The sequence below is a fragment of the Bufo bufo genome, chromosome 3 (assembly GCF_905171765.1).
Source record: "Bufo bufo chromosome 3, aBufBuf1.1, whole genome shotgun sequence".
Lineage (NCBI taxonomy): Eukaryota > Metazoa > Chordata > Amphibia > Anura > Bufonidae > Bufo > Bufo bufo.
This window is the reverse complement of record NC_053391.1, coordinates 548,236,329-548,263,372: the sequence shown is the minus strand read 5'-3', so window position 1 is coordinate 548,263,372 and position 27,044 is coordinate 548,236,329.

The window sequence follows — 27,044 nt, the reverse complement described above, 5'->3', positions numbered from 1 at the left end:
AATAAAGTATTTGGTTTGGCTCTCTGGGCTGTTTTCTGTATGCTCGTGGTATGTTCTGGGGTTTTCTCGACCCCCTAGAACATGACAGCCTATATCAACTACTGGGACAGTATAGAGGGGCCTATATCAACTACTGGGACACTATAGAGGGGCCTATATCAACTCTTGGGACACTATAGAGGTAAAAATTGAGGTTAGTCAGCACATCCCAATGCGCAGGAGCATGTCTCCATGGCTGAAAGCACAAAAACAAAAACAAACACAATGCAACAGCACTCTGCAAACAAAAAAAAAATTTCTTAGCAGTTTGCATTGGGGGTGTGGTTGACTCCATTGGTCATGCTCTCCTAACTCACCTGTCTCTCCATAGGCTGATTTTATTTAGTGCAAACATAAAGCTGTAGCCTGCTCTACCTGTATTTATTGGAGGCCATTTGGCACCAGGAGAGGTAAGATATAGGGTGGGCTCAGCATGCATGTGGAACCTGCATTCCCTGAATTTAATAGAGGCCAGTATGGCACCAGAGGAGGTAGCACTTAGTGTAGGTTCCTGTCCTAAAAAGATCATCTTGTTGTTGGCCGTCAGGCACAAATAATTTTGTACAAAATGTATTTGCGAAGAATCTCACACTATAGAGGGTCTTATATTAACTACTGGGGGCACTATAGAGGGGCATATGTTAACTACTGGGGGCATTATAGAGAAGCTTATATTAACTACCAGGTCACTATAGAACGGCCTATAATACCTACTGGGGCACTATAGAGGGGCCTATGATAACTACTGGTGGCACTAAACCAGTGTCAGGCAGCTGCTGCCAAGGCCAATAAGATAACGGGTTGCATCAAAAGGGGCATAGATGCCCGTGATGAGAACATAGTCCTGCCACTTTACAAATCATTAGTCAGACCACACATGGAGTACTGTGTACAGTGCTGGGCTACTGTGAACAAGGCAGACATAGCAGAGCTGGAGAGGGTTCAGAGGAGGGCAACTAAAGTAATAACTGGAATGGGTGGAATACAGTACCCTGAAAGATTATCAAAATTAGGGTTATTCCCTTTATAAAAAAGACCACTATGGCAATCTAATAACTATGTATAAATATTTCAGGGGGCAGTACAGAGATCTTTCCCATCATCTATTTATACCTGTGACTGTCACGAGGGGACATCATCTGCGTCTGAGAAACATAGAACAGGATTCTTTACGGTAAGAGCAGTGAGACTATAGAAGTCTCTGCCTGAGGAGGTGGTGATGGTGAGTACAATAAAAGAGTTCAAGAGGGGCCTGGATGTATTTCTGGAGTGTAATAATATCACAGGCTATAGCTACTAGAGATGGGTCGTTGATGCAGGGAGTTAAACAGGCTGCCTCATTCGAGTCAGGAAGGAATTTTTTCCCCCTAGAGTGGGGAAAATTGGCTTCTACCTCAGTTTTTTTTTTTGCCTTCCTCTCGATCAACTTGCAGGATAACAGGCTGAACTGGATGGACAGATGTCTTTCTTCGGCCTTTTAAACTATGTTACTATGTTACTATAGAAGTATCACTGAACAAGAAAACCCCTAAAATTTAACTTTTAATATAATTATTAGAATATAAAAAACAAACCCCAAAAACATAGATAATATATGGATAATATAGATAACTTAATGTCTTGTGCCTACACTCAAGATACAACAGTCAGTGTAGTGCATATACCATATTAGAAAGCAACAGGGACAATAGACAATATGACACCTGCACATTTCATAAAGCATAGAACATGCAGTTAAAAAAACAGAGGTTGTTGTAAAACTCACGGTTACTTGACACCAGATAGTCTCCAGATATTGAAAGACTCACGGTTACTTGACACCAGGTTGTCTGTAGGCTAGCAGCCGACAAGGTGGGGGGGGGGGAAACGTGTACTCTCCATAAATTGTCCCTAACGGCTACCCCTGCTTAGAAGCAGAGCACCCGCCCCAATAGGGGCGACCCCATTTATCGGTGGCTAAACCCTCAGAGACCCTGGGTGTCCCTGCTAGCTTTTACACTCTTCCCGACACGTTTGCCCAAAAGGAGATATCCAAATGGTTCATCAGGGGACATTCAGCATATAGTTGATAAATAAGTGCTGCAATTGGTGAAATAAAAACACATGATGTGGGCACCAAGATAAAAAGGAACGCACCAGCAATCACACCAGTGTCTCCTTTTAAAGCTCTGCTGAAATCAGCGCGTCTGACATCACTTCCGGTCACGTGATCGGCGTAAAATCACTAATAATCTTCTAAACCTCAGAATACACCCCTTTCAGTGTGGTAGAAAATTAAGTATGTAGAAGTACAGGAGGTGAAAAATTGATTAAGTGCAGGTGCTGCATTAGAGATAGTAAATCGGGCGGATGGGACGTCACAGATGCGAGGTGGAACGCATCTGTGAAACGCCCAGGAGGTGGAACACAAACTGCGTTCCACCGACCAAAAGTCAAGTGCCTATAACCGGATGTACCTAGTAAAAGGCAGCACAAGTAAGTCAGAGCGCTGCTATGGTTACAGGACACTATATATGCCAGCGCTGTCATTGTGCAACATCACTGGAGAGCAAAATACGGTGCCCTAATGAGGGGAATATAAGAGGGACATATTAGAACTAGAAAATCTACAATTTCTGGGGAAATTGTGTGAAGTGTTCTTGCCTCCACCAGTAGTCTACAACTGGAGTGGGTGGAGTGGCTTGAGTAACTGTTGTGTGGTTGGAGTGGCTGGAGTAACTGTGGAAAGGTTGGACTGAGCAGAGTAACTTTATGGAGTGGGCAGAGTAACTGTGTGGAGTGTTTGGAGTGAGTAAAAATAGTAAACATTACACTAACCAATTGATTGATCAAATTTAAAAAGTACACATGGCAAGCTTGATAGTGAGAAATGCATTTCAACTTTTATTTATTTATATAGCACATTTAATTGCAATGTTGTTGCCCAAAGTGCTTCACAGTTACATTAAAACATACATTTATAAAAACATTAGCAGCCGATATGTGTAGGTGGGCTTGAAAATGAGGGAGTGGTGGCAGTTTAGAAATCATGTCCTGATTTTTTAGCTCACACTCTAGCTTTTGTCACTCTGCTGGCTGTTCACACACCTGGGTTCCTATGCAGGCTCCGACTGGCCCACAGGGGTACAGGGGAATCCCCCGGTGGGCCCCTGAGCAAAGTGGGCCCCTAGTCTCCCACCCCCTGCACAAGTGGCACATAACACAGTAGACTTACTGCACTACATACATATATTCAATGTACAGCACATCAACCAGCCTATGTTAATATAAAAACTTGTTAGATTATTTATTATATTTGAATGTATGCGTACGGTGGGCCCCCAAAATAAATTTTACTAGTGGGCCCTAGGTACCCCAGTCCGACACTGTTCCTATGGCAACTTATTCTACAGTAAGGGCAGAGAAGAGCGGTTAAAAACAAACTGCTCCAACTTGCTCACTTCACTGGCGGTTGCCATCTTCAAACGGTTGTAGTTTAAAAATTATAAATCCAGCAAAGAGCTTTATATTGTGAGAATCACAAGACCCAGACCTACATTTTGATGCATAGTATGTCTCTGAAATATTTAAAATGAAGGCACAGTCCCAGTTTAGAAATTGCCCTTCAAATTTAAGTTGGCTAGAGTGAAGTTTCAATGAATGTCAATGGGCGGCGTGAGTTGCAAACAAATGGTCATATTGTGAAAACTATCAGGACTATGGCTTAGCCATGGATTTTTTGTGGCAGCAGGGATAGCTGAACGTTTTGATATAAGATTTGTGTAGGTGGGCTTGAAAATGAGGGAGTGGTGGCAGTTTAGAAATCATGTCCTGATTTTTCAGCTCCCACTCTAACTTTTGTCAGCTTTCACTCTAGTTTTGAACATTGCGCCATTCATTCCTATGGGACCAATTTCGCCACAAAAACAGATATTTCGTGAACCATTCGGTGAAACATTCCACAAAGAAATAGCACACCAATCGGAAACAATCCGCACGTTTCAGTATACTACTGTCTATGTAGTGTAAAAACTGTGGGAGGAGCTAGGGTGGTAAATTTGTCTATAATTATAAGAATATATATGTGAGATAACAGTAAGTGGTCTTGCCATGCAAGAACACTTAATTATAACTACTGGTATCAATTACATGATAAAGGGACCCAGAGTGTCCCACAGAAAATTTGTGTACACATAAATGCCCTTATTTTTGGCTAGGATAGAGAGGAAGGATAACGGTCTGTACACTGACTAGGTGCCCAAATACTCACTATATAAATAACATTGTATTGAGATGCATTGGCTACAGGAAGCAGGAGTTGGAGATCTGTTCATTGAGACCCAGTGGATTCATAGTTCTCAACCGATGAATCCACTGGGCCTCCTTACAAAGGATCCTTTTGTCCCAATCCCCACTCCTAGGGGATCTAGGCACCACCTCAATCACCTGAAAATGCAGGGTTTTAAAATCGCCGGAATGATGTTCCAAGACGTGTCTTGCTACCAGTTTATCTCTTCGATTTTTAACATCACCAATGTGATCTCCCACCCGCCTTCTCAGCTCCCTTTTAGTTTTGCCCACATAATTTAGTGGGCAGGGTCAAGTACATAAATAAACAACTCCTTCAGTTCTGCAATTGGCAAAATCCCTCATCACATAACTTATTCCAGTGAGAAGCTTTTAGATTTTAGGATAAGCGGGCAACAAAAACAATCACTTCCACATCTAAAGGTCCCACACAATTTCCGACTGAGCCAGGTACCTGTCTGGGGAGGTGTTTGGTAATGACTATGAATTAGTCTGTCCCTGAGGGACCTGCCCCTTCTATATGTAATCAATGGTCTAGAGGACAAAATGTCTCTCAGGTCCGAATCATAAAGAAAAATACCCCAGAATCTTCTCAGAATCCCTAAGATTTTCTGATTTTGAATATCATAGGAACCAATAATTCTCATCGTATTATTGTCAGAAACGGGCCGTTCCCGTGGAGATAGTAAAGATTGTCTATCCCTATGAAGGGAGAAATGAAAAGCTTCTCTCAAAACCTTAGGGGGATACCTCCGTTGGGTAAATCTATTTTGCATGTCTTTAGCTTGTACCCTAAAGGATTCAGTAGATGAACAGTTTCTTCGTGTTCTCAAATATTGTCCCTTGGGGATCCCTTTTTTTTTTAGGTTCATGGGATGGTAGCCGTCCCACCGCATTAAACTGTTAGTAGATGTTGGTTTACGATTGGTGGTGGTATGTAATTCACCATTGGCCTTAGTTATACGAATATCGAGAAAAGCGATACTTTGTGGTTCGATTTCAAAAGTCAATCTAAGGCCCAAGGTGTTATTATTTAGGGACTGAACAAAGATCTTAAACAGTTCCGTGCTACCATCCCAAAGAATCAGAATGTATTCTATGTAGCGAGCCCAGAAGACAATATGTGATGTAAATTCATTAGACTCATCAATAAAGACCATCGTATCCTCCCACCAGCCCAGGAGAAAATTGGCATAGCTGAGGGCACAGGGGCTCCCCATCGCTGTGCCCCTAAGCTGGTGGTAGTATCGGGACTCAAACAGGAAGTAGTTATGCGTGAGTACAAATTGTAAAACTGCAAGAACAAATTAATTATGTGCCTGAAACTGATTACCCTTAGATTTAAGAAAGTGTCTTACTGCACAAAGACCACTATCATGTGGGATAGTCATGTATAAGGCCTCCACATCAATAGAGGCCAAGTATACATTATCATCAATTATGATATTATCAATTTTCAACATAAGATCAGTAGTATCCCCAAGGTACATTGGGAGGGAGACCACAAAGGGACGGAGGATCTCATCAATGTACATACTAATGTTTTGGGTAATGGAATCAACCCCTGATACTATAGGCCGGCCCTTAAGGGGAGGGAAACCTTTATGGATCTTAGGCAATGCGTACAAAGTGGGGACCTGAGGATGTTTTGGTATTGGAAATTTCAGTTCATCACTAGAGATGATGTTATCTTCAAAAGCCTGTAACAGCATAGTCTCCAGTTTAGCCAGAAATTCAGAAGTAGGATTACCATCAAGTACCCTAACAGGTCCTGTCGCTTAGATTCAAGCACATCTCACAGTATACCTGATGGTCCATTAGTACAATATTATCTCCCTTATCCAAAGGTTTAAGAATTAGGGAGGAATCATTTTCCAGGTTCCTAAGGGCTGTTAGTTCGTCTTTATCAAGGTTCCCTGTACTGCAAGGATTATATTTAGGGATCCTCTCAATGTGTTCAGCTACCAGATTTAAAAAGATATCTAGTGCTGGATTATCCTGTGGTGGAGGCATCTTGGTGCTTTTCTCTCTCAGGGAAGTGAAAGGACCTGTACCAGAGGGACATTCGTTATCGATCAAAAGAGAGTTCAAGGTGCGAACTCCCTCAAGATCCTCGGCAGCAATCCCCAATTTTGTACATGTTTCTCTATCATGAGTTTTGTAAAATTTCCTCTACTTCAACTTGCGTATGAATAAATTAATATCCTTGATCCAGTTAAATGCACTGAACTTAGTTGTTGGCACAAAGAATAGACCTTTGGATAGAACCTTTCTTCTAATACATTTAACGTGTGTGTCAATAAATTAATGATCTAATTCTCCTGTTGGGCTATTTCAACTTTCCCTGTTTCTGTACAGCTCCTCCCTCCCTCTCTCTCTCTGAATTGGTACAGGAACGAACCCATGCCCCCCTCTGAAAAAGAAGAGGGAGGAGGTAGAGGATGAAGAGGCAGCGGACGCAGACGCACCAGCAGATGACAAATTTCCTGTTCTTGATTCTGGAGGTTGGGAATGGGATGGGATATTGCCCTGTTGTCTTCCCCCAACCCTTGCCCCTCGCACTGGCCAGTGGGTAGTTGATGCAGGGAGTTAAACTGATTGCCTCATTGGAGTCAGGAAGAATTTTTTTCCCCTAAAGTGGGGAAAATTGCCTTCTATCTAACAGTTTTTTTTTGCCTTCCTCTCGATCAACTTGCAAGATAACAGGCTGAACTGGATGGGCAGATGTCTTTTTTCGGCCTTATAAACTATGTTACTATGTTAATATAGAGTGGCCTATGAAAACTTTGGAGTGCACAATAGAAGGGCCAGTATTAAATACTGGAAAACTATAGAGGGACCTATGATAACTAATTGGAGCACTATAAAGGGGCCTTATTACTACTGGGGACACTATAGAGGGGCCTATGATAACCATTGAAAGATATTATCATTATCATCTGCTCCCAATGGAGAAGGTGAGGAAAGATAACATCTACATTACTGGAGGCCACACTGGCAGTAATATGTATGTAGTGTTGTATTCTCCTGTACGTTTAGTAGTGGTGAATGTAACGTAGATCCAAATATACAATTAGCACTGGGATGGGCGGGAGGGTTGCAAACATATTTCACATTCACCAGACAGCCTGTTTGTTTTAAAATGCCAGGGTTACATTTCTGTCCTAGTCCAGCCCTGATGAGCACACTGGTACAGGACTGATTACAAGACACAGTTCTGATAACTGTACTGTGACAGGCCGTGCACTTGTGTGTCCATCATATTATCAGGACAGGTTTGTGCTGAATGACACAAGCAGAGATCTTTAAATTCATGAGGTATTGGTACAGAAAGTGTACAGGAAAACTCTATAACTTTGACAATAAATAAACAATAAATTATTTTATTTTCTGAAACTGAAATATTCCTTATAAGCTGGTTCATTTTAATAAAATAAATTGTGCTTGTTCGATATAAATACAAATACACAGCAGCCTGTCGGCCAGCCCCACTGCGCTTGTGGGAGCAACACTGCGACTGTCAAAGTTCATTTTTACAGCACTCTATTGATTAAAAGCAGGGGCAGACCTATTTCTTCCCCTATGTCTGTCAGGAGTTTTGCATCAAAAAAACTGCTGACAGACTCTTAAAGGATATGGACACCTTTGTTTTTTGTTTTTTTACACTAATCAATTTATTATGTGGATACAATAATTTCTCCAACTTTTATTTTCTTTTTCTTTAATCGTTTTGATTATACAGCCTGCTGTGCTTCCTATGCACAGCAGGCTGCTCTCAGTGAATTTTGAGAGAATCCGTCATCTGACGGATTCTCTGTAACTTCTCCCAGCTCCATACGGGGAGAGCGCGCACTGTCTCCCTCCCCTTCCTCCAACAGGATGGCCGAGGGTGTCAGTGACACTCTGCTTGAAACAGCAGATATTACCCCTTCCATGCTGTGGTCCTTAGGGACCACTGTATGGAAGGGGCTAACCATCAGGCCGCTGCTCTACTGTGGCAGCGGCCTGATACTTCAAGGGTTAACCCCCTCAACCAATGCTGCTGGACAGAACACAAACATTTTCCCCCTTGTACTTTGTGGAGGGGGGATCGCGTGGTGCTGCTGCCAGCTCTCATCCAGATGCACGATTGAAGTGCTAACCCCCACCCCCAGTTCAGGATGGCCAGCGCGGCTGTCCGCCCTCCAGCCTCTCCCTTTGTCCTCCCCCTTTGTCCTCTCCCTATGTCCTCTCCCTATGTCCTCTCCCTATGTCCTCTCCCCGCTGCTGGACAAACCACCCCCACTTTCCCCATCGGGCCACTTCACAGGCTTCCGGCTTGCCATGGTATATCTAATCAGGCTAAGTGTACATGGAAATACACTGCACTATACTATACAGTGTACTGCAGTGTATTGCAGATGCATCAGACCCACTTGATCTTCAAGAACCAAGTGGGTGCGGGTCAAAAAAGTGTGGAAAAAAGTAAAAAAAATAATTTTAAAACATACTTCGAACTACCGGTATAATATATATATATATATATATATATATATATATATATATATATTATAATATATTTATTTATAACATATAATTGGTTAAAAAAAAAAAACACTAAACATGTTTGGTATCGCCACGTCCGTAATGATCTGATCTATAGAAGGATCACATTACTTTTACCGCATGGTGAATGACATTAAAAAAAAAAAACTATGATGGAATTGCAATTTTGCCTACCTCAATTCCCCAAAAATGGTATAAAAAGTGATCAAAAGAGTCATATGTACCCAAAATTAGTACCAATCAAACCACCTCATCCGGCAAAAAATTAGCCCATATATAAGACAATCGGCCAAAAAATAAAAAAATATGGCTTTCAGAAAATAGACACAAAAACAGGATTTTTTTTTCAAAAATGCTTTTATTGTGTAAAAAAAAATAATAAATAAACATATTAGGTGTTGCCCTGTTCGTAACAACCTGCTCTATAAAAATATCATGTGATCCAACCCGTCTGGTAAACGCCGTAAAAAAATATAAATAAAAATCGGGCCAAAAAAGCAATGTTTTTTCATCTTACAAAATGTGTAATACCAAGCAATCAAAAAGTCATATGTGCCCCAAAATGGTACCAATCAAACCATCATCTCATCCCACAAAAATGAGACCCTACCTAAGACAATCACCCAAAAAAGAAAAAAAAATGGCTTTCAGAAAATGGAATAAAAAAAATGCTTTTATTGTGTAAAATAAAATAAAAAAAAATGCACGTTAGGCATCGTTTTGTCCATAACGTCCTGTTCTATCAAAATAGCATGTGATCCAACCCGTCTGGTAAACGCATAAAAAATAAAAAATGTGCCTAAAAAGCAATTTTGTTATCACCTTACATCACAAAAAGTGTAATACCAAGCGATCAAAAATTCATGTGTCCCAAAATGGTACCAATCAAACCGTCATCTCATCCCACAAAAAAGAGCCCAAAAAATAAAAAATAAATGGCTTTCAGTATCTCCAAAAGCCTTGTTGTTCTTCAGTCCACGGTAAGACAAATTGTCTATAAATGGAGAAAGTTCAGCACTGCTGCTACTCTCCCTAGGAGTGGCCGTCCTGTAAAAATGACTGCAAGAGCACAGCGCAGACTGCTCAATGAGGTGAAGAAGAATCCTAGAGTGTCAGCTAAAGACTTACAAAAGTCTCTGGCATATACTAACATCCCTGTTATGTAGTGTCCCACTAGGTAAATGTGGGCACTACACAAGGGTCAATTGGGCCACGTTGTTCTCCACCTCCTGTGGAACAGTGGCAGTGTATTTGACAGTCCATTTTAATGTATTTCCATATGCTTTTATGTGTATTCTTCCCTGTAATGTGTGTAGCAGGCCTATTAGGGTGTAGTTTAGCATCCTAGACACTAGAGGGAGCTAGGGAGCCCCTAGTATATATATCTAGACCCAGACAGGGAGGAGTTGGTCTGTAGTCAGGAGTCTGTGGAGACAGAAGTGAGAGGACACCAGCCAGAGACATGCTGAGGGTCTCCTCCTGACATGCAGCTAGATAGTCCAGGCTTCTAGTTGCCACCAGGAGGCTATTGGGAAGAAGTCCAGCCTGCCTGTAGAATATGAGCCATAGTTAGCTCAGAAGAGTCACCCCAAGAGAAGAGTTTGCCTCCTGGGAGAAACCTGCAGTTCCCACAAGCCAAGCAGAGCCAGTGTTTCCAGCTAAAACAAGTAAGCTGAAGGGCAGAAGAATTATTTATGTAAAGCAAGGATAAATACGGGAGGAAGATTGTTTACCAAGGATAAAAGCCAGCATTAGGGCATCCGGGCCTTGGGATAGAACCAGACAGGAGTTCTAAGGAACAGTGTACATTATTTCTGAGGAGAAGGTACAGCCTGGTCTGAGTGTGTTGTTGTTACCCTCTGAGTATCTTGCAAGGAACAGTATACCTGCCATTGATGTGAAAGCCTGCTTATGATGAGAACCAACTATATGGAACTGTATTGATTACCACCTGTACAAAGTTGAACTGTTGTCAGTAAAGCAAAGTTTGGTTCACCATGACACTGTGTTCCTCATTTATTACAACTATAAATCGATGTGCCACCATTACAGGCACTGGCGTCACGAACCTTAAAGGGACCTTACCCTAGGCACATTAAATATCTGCAACACCCAGGGCACCTCATCCACCATCAGGCCTGGTCCCTCTACAGAGAGTTCCCCAGAGGACTACAGTGCCATCCTCTCCATCACTGCTGCACGCTGCCCAGGGTCATCCTACAAACTGTGAGTTACCCATAGCAACCCTCGTTTGCCTAAGTAACCGTGACCTCACATCGCTATACCCTGCAGGCCTGCGTACTGCAGTTAGCGAATCTACGATACGTAAAACACTAAACAAGAATGGATTTCATGGGAGGATACCACAGAGGAAGCCACTGCTGTCCAAAAAAAACATTGCTGCACGTTTACAGTTTGCACAAGAGCACCTGGATGTTCCACAGTTGTTTGGAATAAACACACACAACACTATGTGAGGAGAAAAAGAGGCACAGCACACCAACATAATGCCCCTCAGGGGTGTTAAAAGCTGTCTTCCACTCATCCCCCTCCTTGATACGAATCAGATTGTAGGCCCCCCTAAGATCAAGTTTGGAGAACCACCTATCACCCGCAATCTGGTTAAACAGGTCAGGAATGAGAGGAAGAGGGTATGGGTCTCGGATGGTTATCCGATTTAATTCGCGAAAATCTAGGCAAGGACGCAGGCCCCCATCTTTCTTTTTAACGAAGAAAAACCCTGCAGCCACGGGTGAAGAAGAGGGTCTGATGTGTCCCTTAGCCAAGCTCTCGGAGATATAATCCTTCATGGCTTGTCTCTCTGGACCCGAAAGATTATATAACCTGGTCTTGGGTAATTTTGCGCCGGGAATAAGGTTAACCGGGCAATCATAAGGACGGTGAGGTGGTAACTTCTGACAACCCTTTTCAGAAAAAACGTCCTCAAAGTCCGAAATAAATGTAGGTGGGGTAGTTATGGAGGCGACTAAGCAATTGCTATTTAAGCAATTTTCTCTGCAATGCTCACTCCACTCCGATATCTCCCTGGCCTGCCAATCCACCACTGGATTGTGCGCTACCAACCAGGGAAGGCCCAGCACTACCGGAGTGGGAAGCCCCTCCAGAACATAACATGAAAGCATCTCATTATGGTGGTCCCCTACCCGAAGGTGTAAATTATGAACAATGTGGGTGAGGTTTCTCTGAGACAGAGGAGCAGAATCAATAGTGAATATGGGAATAGGTCTCTGTAGCGTACAGAGAGACAAACCCATAGTGCGGGCAAAATGGGCATCTATCAAATTTACCCCTGCTCCGCTGTCTAGAAAGAAAGAAATAGTCTCCGTCTTAACACCAAAAACAATAACTGCTGGCAACACAAATTGCGATGTACGTATGGAGGAAACGTATACCCCCCGGCTGACATCCTCCACACAGCCTGGGGTTAGTAGTTTTCCGACGGTCTTTTGTTTCTGAGGAAAGAAGGACAGACATTAATGAAATGACCCCTCTCCCCACAAAAAAAAAACAAACCCACGCCTACGGCGAGCCTCAGGAGGACGGACCTGACGAGTAGTCCCTCCTAGATGCATAGGCTCGTCTAAGTCTGTACAGACTAACTGCTGCTTGGGAGGGGTTACCATATGCTCCGGTTTTTTCAACCTGTCCCTAAGGCGTCTATCTATTCGGATAGAAAGGGACATAACCGCATCAAGGGAAAAGGGGGTCTCATATAATGCAAACGCATCCTTAACTCTTTCGGATAACCCAGAGCAGAACTGACTCCTGAGAGCCGGGTCGTTCCATTGGGTATCCGTAGCCCACCTACGGAAGTCAGAGCAATACTCCTCTACCGGCCGCTCTCCTTGTAGGAGTCTCCGTAAACTTGATTCAGCCAGTGCGACTCGGTCAGGGTCGTCATATATGAGACCCAAGGCCCCGAAAAACTCATCCACTGACCGAAGAGCCTGGGAATCAGAGGGTAAAGAGAATGCCCAGGACTGCGGGTCCCCCTGCAGCAGGGAAATAACAACGTCCACCCGCTGTTCTTCATTACCAGAGGAGTAAGGGCGCAGTTTAAAATATAATTTACAGGCCTCACGGAATGTCAAAAACTTGTCCCTTCCCCCAGAAAATCTGTCAGGGAGAGGGACCTTGGGTTCCGCAACAACCTGGTTACCAGTAGCAACCGCTGGGCTTGCGGTCAGTTGTAATTGCTGCTGTTGCTGGAGGACCGACGCCTTCAATCCTGCCACCTCCAAAGACAGGCCATGAAAGTGTTTGGACAGAGCAGCAATTGGATCCATACTGGATTCTAAGTAGGTAAAAAAATATATATATATATTTTTTTTACCTACACAAAATAAGGGCCTGATATAATGTAATGACCGGCGTCACGCACAGGGAGGGAAAAGGGAAAGCCCTGCCCAAGGGAGAGGGAAAGGTGGTGACCCCTGACTCACCTTGCGGCTGGCACCTGACTGCCCTGACGTCCCTAGACGGGTTCCTCACCCGTGCGGCGATCACGTGCCTAAACCCTGGCTTTCCCTAGAATGAGCCCTAGATAGTGAACGGGCCGGTGGGATCGCTAGTCCGCACCACTGACACTAAGAGGGAAACACCAGGGAGAGGACAGACAATACAGACAAACACATACACCCAGGTGGGCGACCACAGCAGACCACCAAGGTCCAACAGGGATCCGGAGGGTAACGTTCTGGACCAACTACCAGAGAACGCAGCAACACAGCTCCAGAGGGTCAGTATAGAAATCCAGGCAGGAAGCTCTATATCTGGCAACCAGAGAAGTGTGAGAGGGGAATATAAGGAGGTTGGGAGTGCTGGACAAGGAACAGCTGAGGAGAAGGAGCTACGGATCCCTGAGTGAGCCAAAAAGGGTGGCAAAGCAAACCCAGAAAGCTACCATAAGGAAACAGCCCTATCTTACATAGAGCGCGCAGCCAACCGCTGTGACTTCCTGACCCCGGGTATAACGGAGTCAGGCGTGGGTCTTGACACCCTCGTGACAGTAGAGGGGGTATCTTACAGGGCCTGAACCAGTGTAGGCCTGAATTCAATATTGGTGCACCAAATGGCGGTATTTAAAATCTCTGAATGTAACCCAAATGTATTAAGGGTGTATCTCACAATGACATCTGCATCAAAGGCTGCCAACAAAAATTTTTGTGCCCAAATGAGTGTTTGTTTAAAAACTGAATTTGACAGCAGTATATAATCCTGTAATTTCACATGTGCTGATGCTGCAAGGCCTGAAAATAGTGTTTTTTGTCAAAAGAGTGTGTTTTTCAAACCCTAGAAAATGATAGGTGTATTTCTACCTTAAATTGCACACTGACTAAGGCCTCATGCACACGGCCATGTTCCACGGCCGAGAGCGGTCCGTGGTAACCCGACCGGGCTTCCTACTGACAGCAGGAGCGCACGGCGTCATTGGTTGCTATGACGCCGTGCGCTTCATGCCGCCGCTGCTGTACAGTGAAACACTCGTATAGATCATACGAGTGTATCACTGTACAGCAGCGGCGGCATGAAGCGCACGGCGTCATAGCAACCAATGACGCCGTGCGCTCCTGCTGTCAGCAGGAATCCCGGCTGGGTTAACACGGACCGCTCTCGGCCGTGGAACACGGCCGGGTGCATGAGGCCTAATATAGATGTTGTAGATTGCCAAAAAAGTCTTTTTTTGCTAACAGAATATGAAAGCTGTATATATTAAACTTGAATTTAACACTTTCAGATCTGGAAAATACTGTTTTTTGAAGAAGAAAAAAGTATGTTTTTCAAACCCCAGAAAACGATGGGTGTATTTCTACCTTAAATTGCACACTGACTAATCCAGATGTTGTAGATTGCCCAAAAAGTATTTTTTTTGCTAACAGAATATGAAACCTGTATATATTAAACTTGAATTTAACACTTGCAGATCTGGAAAATACTGTTTTTTGAAGAAAAAAAATTTGTGTTTTTAAAACCCCATAAAATGATGGGTGTATTTCTAGCTTAAATTGCACACTGACTAATACGGATGTTTTAGATTGCCAAAAAAGTCTTTTTTTGCTAACAGAATATGAAAACTGTATATATTAAACTTGAATTTAACACTTGCAGATCTGGAAAATACTGTTTTTTGAAAAAAATTGTGTGTTTTTAAAACCCCAGAAAATGATGGGTGTATTTCTACCTTAAATTGCACACTGACTAATCCAGATGTTGTAGTTTGTGGTGATTTGCAATGTCCCAAAAGCTCAGATGCAGTGCTGGTGCACTGAGCATGCATAAAATGGCCACCGCCGCCACCCACCTAACCAACAGAATTCTAAAGGTTAGTATTTTTTGGTCAATGAGCTCAGGGCAGGGTAAAACGATAGTGCCCTTCACCCACACAACTATTTGTCTGTAGATAGCTGAGTTAGATTCTCTCCTATTCTCTCCCTGAAATCACAAGTCCAGCAGCATCCTCTCCCTATACTTGTAACAGCAGAGTGACATGCAGCGCTATGTGACTCAAGCTTATATAGAGCCAGGGTCACATGCTGCTCTGGCCAATCACAGCCATGCCATTAGTAGGCATGGCTGTGATGGCTTCTTGGTGCAAGTAGTATGACGCTTGTTGATTGGCTGCTGTGCAGCCTTTCAAAAAGCGTCAAGAAACCACCAAACACCGAACTCGAACCCAAACTTTTACGGAAATGTTCGGGTTCGGGTCCGGGGTCCAAAAATCCTAAAGTTCGATACGAACCCGAACTTTACAGTTCAGGTTCGCTCAACCCTACTTTGGATCTTTTCTACACACACCCCAAAAAGATAAGGTCTACAGAGGTAGATCCACACTGAAGGAACACATTCACTACAAGATACTGTCAAGATACTTTTACCCAGCATTATCCTTAAGGCAATGTATACGTTCGGGGGCAATTGTTTTAGGATTGCATTTTACTCATTTTTGTAGGATTGCATTTTACTCATTTTGGGCTTAAAATAATTTTTTTATTTGGTCTTTATTAAAAATATTTAGCAGTTTTGTAATAAATGGGTTAACATTTGCCTAACTGATAGAATCGTACTTTCACTTTCACGTTGTGCCTAACCCTTATCTTTAAATCACTAATAGTAGAGATGAGCGAATCAAAGTTGCCGAAGTGGAATTTGATCCGAATTTCAGGAAAAATTAAATTTGCACCGAATCTGAATTTCCTCACGCTTCGTGGTAACAAATCGCATTTGTTCCTAAAATGGTTGCTGCACGTGTTAGGACATGGGGCAAAGAACTCTGGGACCGAGGGATCACCCACAATGCCATGCATGCAGCCAATCCGCAGCCAGCCAGCACTGTGTCACAGCCTTATAACTAGTCTCAGCCATCTTGGATTCAGCAATTTCCTAGTGTACTTAGTGTAGGGAGAGACGTGACAGGCGCTAGGGACAGTGCTAGGGAAGACTTCAAAACTTTTTTTTGGGCTGAATAGAAGTTCAGGGAAAGATCATTAGAAGTGTAGGGAAAGTATAGGGAGGAATTATTCAACACTATAAAAGGAGAACAGGGTCCAATAGGAGAGTGTACAGCCTGGGTAATAGGAGTGATTCCATTACACCTTGCTGCACTGACTGGGGATCCAAATTGCCATTGTACTGCTGCTTATAGGTTTGCAATAGATGATATCTCTGTAATTCCAGCAAACCTTGCTTGTTATTGGGGTGCAAGTGCTATGTGATACAGCCATTAACAGGGTGTATTACTAGGAAATATGTGTACGTCTTATTAGCTGTTTTGCGATGCAGTTATATGTTTTAAAGTATTTTTGGGGTGTATTAGTGGAAAAAAAGTATTATTAGCTGTTCAGCGGTGCAGTTATATGTTCTAAAGCCTTTTTTGGGGTGTATTAGTGGAAAAAAAGGGCTTATTAGCCTTTGTGAGGTGAAGTGACAAAATTACAGCCTTTTTTGGGGTGTATTAGTGGAAAAAAAAGTCTTATTAGCCGTTCAGCGGTGCAGTTATATGTTCTAAAGCCTTTTTTGTGCTGTATTAGTGGAAAAAAAGGCTTGTAGTTGTTAGTCGTTGTGCGGTGAAGTGACAAAATTACAGCCTTGTTTGGGGTGTATTAGTGAAAGAAAAAGCCTTGTTAGCCTTTGTGTGGTGAAGTGACAAAATTACAACCTTTTTTTGCGGTGTATTAATTTCCTTTTTATTTATTTATTTGATCTAACAGTATGGCAGACAGAGAAGTGACAGGTCGTGCACAGGGGAGGCTAAATGTTTCTGGCGCAGGCACAGGTCACAGTAGAGTAAGGGGGCATGACCAAAAGGGTCACTTTGAGAGGCCTGAACGGTCGTGTCTTGACCAGCAACCCAGCGGGGCTTGAATGGTTGACTCGGTCATCCACTTCATCCCAAGTGACATCAGACACCCCCAGCCAAGGGTCGGTGGGTTCGTCAGACACAACCCTTAGTTGGCATGGCTTGGGAGCAGGCCCTGTGCCCTCACCTGTCCTCAACCTGCCTCTGTCCTTTTCTGTTCCCTCAGCCAGACAAGTATTCTATGCTGTGGGCTCAGCTCCACTATACAGCAGGTTGAGGACAAGCTACTAGAGGACAGTCAGCAGCTACTGCCCAGCCAAGATCTGGAGGAGACATACACCGCTTCCTCCGGTAGGCTGGCAAGTAGCGATGAGGAAAGTGGTGTGGGAGATGGTGTTGCGAGCAGTCAGGCTCCTTGCTCAAAGACCGTTGAGGAGGACATCGTGATGTGCAGACAGTACTTGATGATGATGTAGCCAATCGCAATTGGGAGCTGGGTGACCAAGAGGCTTCATCATCCTCAAGAGAAGAAGGCGGCAGCTTGGTCGTGAGACAGCGGCGGAGCCAGCAAGTCGGTAGCATGGCCGGGAGTTAGCAGAGTGGCAGCAGTGGGAGGGCGGGAGCCAAACGTGCCCGGAGTAGACCTCCCGCTTCGCAGGAGCCTACCTGCCCGGAAAGTAGTGGTGCAGGGGTTCACGGAGGCAGCGGCCGTAGCAGTCAGTCAGTGCGGAGTGTTGGGGGTAAAATCACCTACTCGGTGGTGTGGCCGTTTTTTGTTAAGCCACCGGAGGAGGTGAACATGGCATTTGCCGAATCTGTGTGCAGAAGGTGAAGCGTGGCCAGGGTGCCACGGCCCTGCGTCAACATATGCAGTGTCACCATAAAATGGCCTGGGAGAACCGTGGCTCCGATGTGGTGGTCCAGCCTGCCGCAGCAACAGTTGCATCACCCGGTGGCACGCACCCTATTTCAGGCAGTCAAGGCTCCAGCACCTCAGCCGAAGGGAGCTGTCTGTTCTTCCCATCATCTAACAGTCCTGATGCTCCTGCTCCTCATCCTACTACTCCTCGTCACTCATTTCTTCAGCAGTCGATCACTGAAGCGATTGCCAAGAGACAGCAATACGCGTGTGGTCATCCTATGGCGCAGAAGCTGAACAAACTCCTGGCCAAGTTGCTGGTACTGCAGTCCTTCCCTTTCCAAGTGGTGGACTCTGCACCTTTCAGAGAAATGATGGTTTCTGCCAAGCCGAGGTGGAGAGTCCAAAGCCGTCATTTCTTTGCGAAAAAGGCAGTACCCAGCCCTGCACAAATATGTAGAACAGAAGGTGAGCCAGTCCTTGAGCCTGTCGGTGTCTGCCAAAGTGCACTGCAGCGCCGATGTGTGGAGCTATAACTACGGTCAGGGACAATACATGTCCTTTACGGCCCACTGGGTGAATGTCGTTCCTGCCCAAGCACACCAGCAATTTGGCCAGATGCCGTCGCTTCCGCCTCCATGTTCTCATGCCGTTGGTCCTGCGACAATGTCAGCCTCTGCCTCCTCATCCACCACCGTGTCCTCAGCTACCACTGCAGGGACAATTCACAGTGATCCTCCAGCATACCACGTGTGCAGGGCACAGCGGTTTCACGCTGTTCTGCACCTCGTTTGCCTGGGCGAACTGAGTCACACAGGGAAGGAACTGCTCCATGTCCTTCATCAAGAAATGTAATCCGGGCTTTCTCTGCAACAACTCAAAATCGGAACCATGGTGACCGACAATGGGAAGAACATGGTGTCGGTGCTGCATCAAGCAGGGCTGAGCCATGCGCCCTGCCTGTCTCATGTGTTCAATCTGGTTGTGGTTCCTGAAGTCTTCCACAGATCTGCAAGACATCCTAAAAATGGGCAGGAAACTTTGCATGCACTTTAGCCACTCGTAGACCACCAAGCACACCCTCCTTGAGCTGCAGCAACATAACGGCATCCCCCAACATAGGCTTATATGCGACGTTTCCACCCATTGGAATTCCACCCTCCATATGTTGGACCGACTATACGAACAGAGAAAGGCCATAAACGAATTCTTGATGATCCAAGCGGACAGGAGTACTCCCCTGTGTAACTTTGATGTCAACCAGTGGCAGCTCATGCATGACACCTGTCTTATGCTCAGGCCCTTTGAGGACGCCACGCTATTTGTCAGTCGCAAGGACTACGGGATGAACAACGTCATTCCACTACTTCATATCCTGGAACAGATGCTGGTAACTATGGCTGGTCAGGGGACTGGAGACATAGCGCCTACATCTCACGGACACATGAGCCCTGTGTGGGCTGAACTGGAGGAGGAGGAGGAAATTGGAGCACAAGCAATGTGTAGCGAAACGGGTGGTTTTTGCACATAGATGACAGGAGAGGAGGAGCAGCCTGAGGATCAAGAGGGAGATGAGGAAGACGAGGCAGATGATCCAGGCACACCGTGGCAGTATGCAGTGGAGATGGAGGCAGGGAGTCCCTCCGAGTCACTTGCGCAAATGGCCCACTGCATGCTCACTTGCTTGGGTAGTGACATCCGAATTGTCACCATTCGGCACAGGGATGACTTCTGGCTCTCCACCTTGTTGGACCCCCGCTACCGATCCAAAATAGGGGCCTCTTTTACACCCGCTGAGGGGGAGGACAAACTGAACTACTATAGAGACATCCTATGTAGTCAGTTGGCCGCTGCCTGTCTGCGCCATCGTCCATCCTCTCGCAGGTCTGACCGGGGGGGCCCTCTGTGCTCTTGCTCCGCTGCCATGGCTGCTGTGGCGGGGTGGGGGTGGGGGGTAGGAGCAGTATCAGCTCCATCAGCAGCAGCCTGAGTCTAGAGTCACTGATGAGCAGCTTTCTTTACCTGCCTAGTGAAGAAACTACTCACCAGCAGCAGCAGCTAGAACTGGAGCATAACCTGAACCAGCAGGTGGTGGCATACATGGACAGCACCCTGCCACCACACATTGAAGATCTGCTAGACTACCGGCCAGTAGTGTGGCATCAGAGTGGGTGTTCAGTGAAGCGGGGGCCATAGTTACCCCAAGGAGAACTCGCCTGTCCACCCAAAATGTGGAGAGACTAACCTTTGTCAAGATGAATCAGGCGTGGATCAGCCAGGATTTCCACCCACCAAATGCCTGATGCATCAGATTAGATAATCCATGCTGCCTCACCCAAACCTGATGCCAAGTGCTCCTTCTACACCCACCATCGTCAGCGGGTACTGTTATTGCCACCTATGTCCCCACTCTGTCTCTGGGTCACTCCACCTCCACCACCTCACCACTCAGGTCTCCTCATGCTGCTGTTGCCACCTCCACACTATGTCATTGTGCTGCTCTGTGGTCTCCTCATGCTGCTGCTGCCACCTGCACACTATGTCACCTTGCCACTCTGTGGCCTCCTCATGCTGCTGCCTACTCACAACTCTGTCTCTGGGACACTCTGTGGTCACCTCATGCTGCTTCTGCCACCTCCACACTCTGTCATTGTGCCACTTTGTGGCCTCTTCATGCTGCTGTTGTTGCCACCTCCACACTCTGTCATTGTGCCACTCTGTGATCTCCTCATGCTGCTGCCACTTCACTACTCTGTGGTCTCCTCATACTGCTGCCACTTCACCACTCTGTGGTCTCCTCATGCTGCTGCCACATCACCACTCTGGCCAAAAGCAGGAGTGGGTACAAAACACAGAAGACATGCAAATATTCCAATCACGTGTCATCTCTGTTTTGGATCCACTCCTGTTTTTTTTGGCTTTAGCAATACTGATGGGTTACTGACCAAATGTTGACCGAGTGAAGGCGGATGTTCAACAGACAGGATACGTTTTTTGGGGGTTATTGTTCTGACGGATCAGAGGAAGGGCAAAATAATCAGTGACGTCAACACAAACTTACTGCTGACACCATCTCCACTTTGTCGGGGGGCTCTACTTGTATAAGTGTTTAATAGAACAGGTTCTGTAGACATCTATGTGGAATCAGCTGACAACAGTGTAAAAGGAGTGCGCTAACATTGACCTGTAAGGCTTAGTTCACACTTGAGTTATTTGGTCAGTTTTGGCCCCATAACTGCCCAAATAAGGGAAATGTGCATTGATTCTAAGCGCGACGCCTGTCATCTGTGAGTCATACTGACTCACAGTATTGTTTCACTACCACAGCAGACTCCCTATGCGTGTTACTGCAAGGCACAGTGTTCTACACCACTATACAGGCTCTCTGCAGCCAGGAAATAGCTGTTTTTTAACGTGATTTGCCACAAATAAATTCGGATGGAATCGAATATTTTCTGAAAATTCGTCGAACCAGCCAAATCGAATTTTTAAGAAATTCGCTCAGCTCTAAAAACTCAAAAACACTTATTTAAGCCACATACTTATCAGTAAGATAAGAACTCGGCTATAATGAGAGTTTATAAGGTCAGACATCAGCAATAAGCAGTAAGCTGTGTGACAGGCGCAGCACTATCAAGTGCCTTTTGCGCTGTGGCATTAGAAGAATTTTGATATCTCTGACTTTTAGTCTAACCAGACTGTCTATTACTCTGTAATTCCTCTAGTGCCATTCTATGGAAACAGTAGGTTTAAAGAGCACACTAAATGCTTCAAATAACTTCTTTATTAACTTCAACTTTTCTTCATATATAACACTGCCGCCCCCGCAGCAGATAGTCCATGTACATAACACGTGTTTAAAAAGATATCACAAAATGGTGGTATGCATAAGATGGTGGTTCAATTTTGTCATTCAACATAAAATGGTGGATATATTTCTCTCCTGAGTATCTGTACTCTCACTTTAAGTTTTTTAAGCACTTTATGATCTCTCTGAGAGGCATATCTGAGGTCTAACTAATAGTTCACTTGCTGTATTTGGTTGCAATTTGCTGTATGCAGTTAGCAGCAACTATTTGCAGATTGGTTGAGTATGATCTGGTTGTATGCAATTTGGATTGCAAAATCGAATTTGAATTTGGGTTGTTTGCAATTTGATGCAATTTGCTATTGTATGCTTGCAATTTGTAGCTTGAAATTTTTTATATTTGCAATTGATTTGGTGGAACAGTAAGTAAACACACATATAACTGGTTCAGTATACAGTTCTAATAACAATACTAACAATATGAACATTATATTACTGTTCTAAATACCTATTTTGGCCTCTTGTTCCCATAAAACTGGACTCTGTCTGGAACTGTGTGTCTGTTCAGCTCCTCTCTCTGGTGAGTAATGATTCCAGCAGCTCCTGCTAGGGGAATTCCCAGACAGGCTGTGTGTGAGGCTGGCTGTGATTGGTGAAAACTCTTGCTGTGTGAGAAGCTGGCTGTGATTGGTCTAGACTTCTGCCCAGCAACAACAGATTAACACTATGCTTTCTGTTATTTCTGCTGTGTCACTGAGCCTACCTTACATTACAAAATGAATATTAAAGGCATATTATCTTTTTCTGCTTCTGTGAACACAAAATATAACAGTTATATGACATCCAAAACATGATGTCACAGTAAATAACTCTGCTTTTGTCTCTAACACATAAACATAGGAACTGTATTAAGTTTATTAGCAGGTTTAGCTGTATACACATATAAGCTATGCTAGCAACCTAGGACAGGTCTTAGCTGGCCAGCTACAAGCTGTTCTGCCTGATAGAACACAGTAAAACAGAGAGCATGCTACCAAAGAATCTCAAGTCTGTACAGAAAAAGGGGCTCAACATTTTTAATAAAGACCAATTAAAGAAAACAAATTTTAACTCAAAATGAGTACAATGTAATAATAAAGAACATTGCCTCCAAAGGTGTCCATTGCCTTTAAGCTTAACACAAAACAAAACCAATATTTTTTTAATATTATTGCAGTTCACCCCTTTTTCCTCTTGCCCTAATATTGTACTCAGTGGTCCAGAAAGGTGAGCTATGAGTGGCTTCATTAGTTTTCAAATTCACAAAACAAACCCTGCAACTACTTGACTAAAAGTTGTCAGTCATGCATTTACTTATATCTCAGCTGGTTAGATTCCAATCACTGTGACATGGAGCAAGTAAGGCTACTTTCATATTAGCGTTTTCAATGTCGCGATGTGGTGCGGAGCAAGATAGATCCGTCTCTGACACAATAGAAAACGGCTATAGAAGACATAATACAACTGGATCCGTTCATGACGGTCGCATATGGCTATATTGTAACGGAAGCGTTTTTGCAGATCCACGACGGATCCACAAAAAACGCTAATGTGAAAGTAGCCTAAGATATTGGGTATTATGTCAGTCCCATCTAAATGTTTGGTGTTTAGGTTCTACTTCAGGTTTTGGCTTACAAATACTGTTTCAAAATAATGTCCAAAAATATGTTTGAAAGTGGCCCAAGGCTTAGTTAACACAGGAGTGACAACTAAAAGTCTGTTTGCTGTAGGCAGGTAACATGTACAGTACATACTCTTAATGATCTTGTTACTAATTGACCTTTTCCTATTGAATGACCTTCAATTACTTTGCTCTTCTCACACAGTTTTAATGACTTTACAAAACCAATAACTAATGAACAAATAAATCTATCTTAGTTATTTCATTACTGAATCCCCAAAGCTGCAGAGGTTTATAATTCAGAAAGTAGCAGTTGATTCTGGTTTTGTTTCATTAGAAGCCAAAAAGGAAGCAATTATTTGGAAAATATTAATACATTGATTTCCCTGAGGTTAATTATGAATTCATGCTGTTGTTTTTATTAATTTGTAGAAAATGTTGTTTAGTACTAATTTATCTATCTATCTATCTATCTATCTATCTATCTATCTATCTATCTATCTATCTATCTATCCATTATCTATGTATCCATTTTACAGTAGATGTTGTTAAGCTAACAGTTACACTGTATTTTTGCAGACCCTTTTAAATGCAGGTCATGTTTTAGTGATATCAGCTTAAAGAGGATCTTTCATGGTTTTGTATTAATTGCGATAAATATCTTTACTTGGGGGCTGATACTGCCCGATTTTTAAAAATATCGCTCCCGCTCCCCGCTGTGCCCCCTGCAGTTTTTGCGCTCAGTATGCTAATACTGAGCATCGGTACAGGGAGGAGGAGACGCCAGAGTTTCTCAATGGGCGTCTCCTTCTCTCTGGCTGTGCCGCGATCCAGTCACAGCGGAGAGCGTCACAGCCAGGGAGAAAAAAAACTCACCTTTTCCCTGGCTTTGATGCTCTCCGCTGTGATTGGATCACGGCACAGCCAGGGAGAAGGAGACGCCCATTGAGAAACTCTAGCTTCTCTTCCTACCTGTACTGATGCTCAGTATTAGCATACTGAGCGTGAAAACTGCATGGGGGCACAGAGGGGTGCAGGAGCGATAATTAAAAAAATCAGGCAGGGTGGCAGTATCAGCCCCCAAAGTAAAGGTATTTATCTCAATTAATACAAAACCATGAAAGGTCCTCTTTAAGGCCTCATGCACACGACCGTTCCATTTTTTGCGGTCCGCAAAGAACGGAAGGAGCCCGTGTGCCTTCCGTAATTTGCGAAATGGAACGTGCGGCCCATTGTAGAAATGCCTATTCTTGTCCGCAAAACAGACAAGAATAGGACATGCTATATTTTTTTTGCGGGGCCACGGAACGGAGCAACGGAGTGCTGTTCGCATCTTTTGCGCTCCCATTGAAGGGAATGGGTCCCCATCCGAGCCGGATGTGGACCACAACAACGGTCGTGTGCATGAGGCCTAAGAATAAAAATTATGTTAAGAAAATATTCTTCAAAAGATCAGTGATCCCAAGGCAGGAAATGTGTTAAATGTCAGATGTACTTAAATGATGTTTTTCAAAAAATAAAGCTTTTATTATATATTAATTTATTGCCATTTATAAAACAGCAGGAAATATGAAACAGCTGTTGGTCTATTCTTGTGTTCCTTTACAACAGCTCTGCTCAAGAGTTGCTAATGGATCAAGCACTTGAAAATTTCTCAGTATATGTTTATAAATGATGGGGAGGTTTATCAATATCAGCACACTACAAATGAAAGAGAACACTAGCATGTTTTGTTGAGGAAGGGTTGAGATATATGCATATATATATGTATATGCATGCGAACACGTGCGTGCATGTATATTATACACTCACCTAAAGAATTATTAGGAACACCTGTTTTATTTCTCATTAATGCAATTATCTAGTCAACCAATCACATGGCAGTTGCTTCAATGCATTTAGGGGGGTGGTCCTGGTCAAGACAATCTCCTGAACTCCAAACTGAATGTCAGAATAAGAAAGAAAGGTCATTTAAGCAATTTTGAGCATGGCATGGTTGTTGGTGCCAGACGGGCCGGTCTGAGTATTTCCCAATCTGCTCAGTTACTGGGATTTTCACGCACAATCATTTCTAGGGTTTACAAAGAATGGTGTGAAAAGGGAAAAACATCCAGTATGCGGCAGTCCTGTGGGCAAAAATGCCTTGTGGATGCTAGAGGTCAGAGGAGAATGGGCCGACTGATTCAAGCTGATAGAAGAGCAACGTTGACTGAAATAACCACTCGTTACAACCGAGGTATGCAGCAAAGCATTTGTGAAGCCACAACACGCACAACCTTGAGGCGGATGGGCTACAACAGCAGAAGACCCCACCGGGTACAACTCATCTCCACTACAAATAGGAAAAAGAGGCTACAATTTGCACGAGCTCTCCAAAATTGGACTGTTGAAGACTGGAAAAATGTTGCCTGGTCTGATGAGTCTCCATTTCTGTTGAGACATTCAAATGGTAGAGTCCGAATTTGGCATAAACAGAATGAAAACATGTATCCATCCTCTGATGGCTACTTCCAGCAGGATAATGCACCATGTCACAAAGCTTGAATCATTTCAAATTGGTTTCTTGAACATGACAATGAGTTCACTGTACTAAAATGGCCCCCACAGTCACCAGATCTCAACCCAATAGAGCATCTTTGGGATGTGGTGGAACGGGAGCTTCATGCCCTGGATGTGCATCCCTCAAATCTCCATCAACTGCAAGATGCTATCCTATCAATATGGGCCAACATTTCTAAAGAATGCTATCAGCACCTTGTTGAATCAGTGCCACATAGAATTAAGGCAGTTCTGAAGGCAAAAGGGGGTCCAACACCGTATTAGTATGGTGTTCCTAATAATTCTTTAGGTAAGTGTATATGCATACATAATGGAAACATTATAGGATGATGTGCGCAGTTGTGCCCAACATCTGCGCACATCTGCCCTTAGTATTATACAGAGGCTCATTGTGGCCCCTGTGGCCAATATGTGCCCCCTTTTCTACTGTATATACGTGCCCCCATAAAGTTAGTATTAGAGTCCCCTTATAGTATACCCCCCATATCCATAGGCCCCAAATTCACCTGAAACCAGGTGCATCAGTGTGAATGTGCCCCAAGCATTCACACTGATGAAATCTGGTTGTTTGCATCAGAATGACCGGACAATCTGTTGAATCTGAGTCCTTTGTTTTAATTTTCTCCAGTGCTGCTGGAGATAATTATGCATGATAGAAGGAAGGGAGAAACCTTCGCGCTGCCCGGAATGCAAAGTGCTGCAGGAGATCAAAGGCTTCTCCCGCCTGTCAGCAAGTGGCGCGGCCCTGATGCGCTCATGCGGGGACGCGCGGGCTGGCGCAGTGACGTCATCTCACTGCGCCGGCCCACGTGTCTCCGACGGTGGCGCGCGCCCACACGCCACAGTGTGGGCGGGCGGCAGTGCGGGCCGCTGGACATAAATGTCCAGCAGGCCCTGCACTAGGGCAGAAGTGCCGAGCTGCCCCCCTCAAGAGGATCCCCCCTGGACAACGAGAAATCCCTGGAGGGCT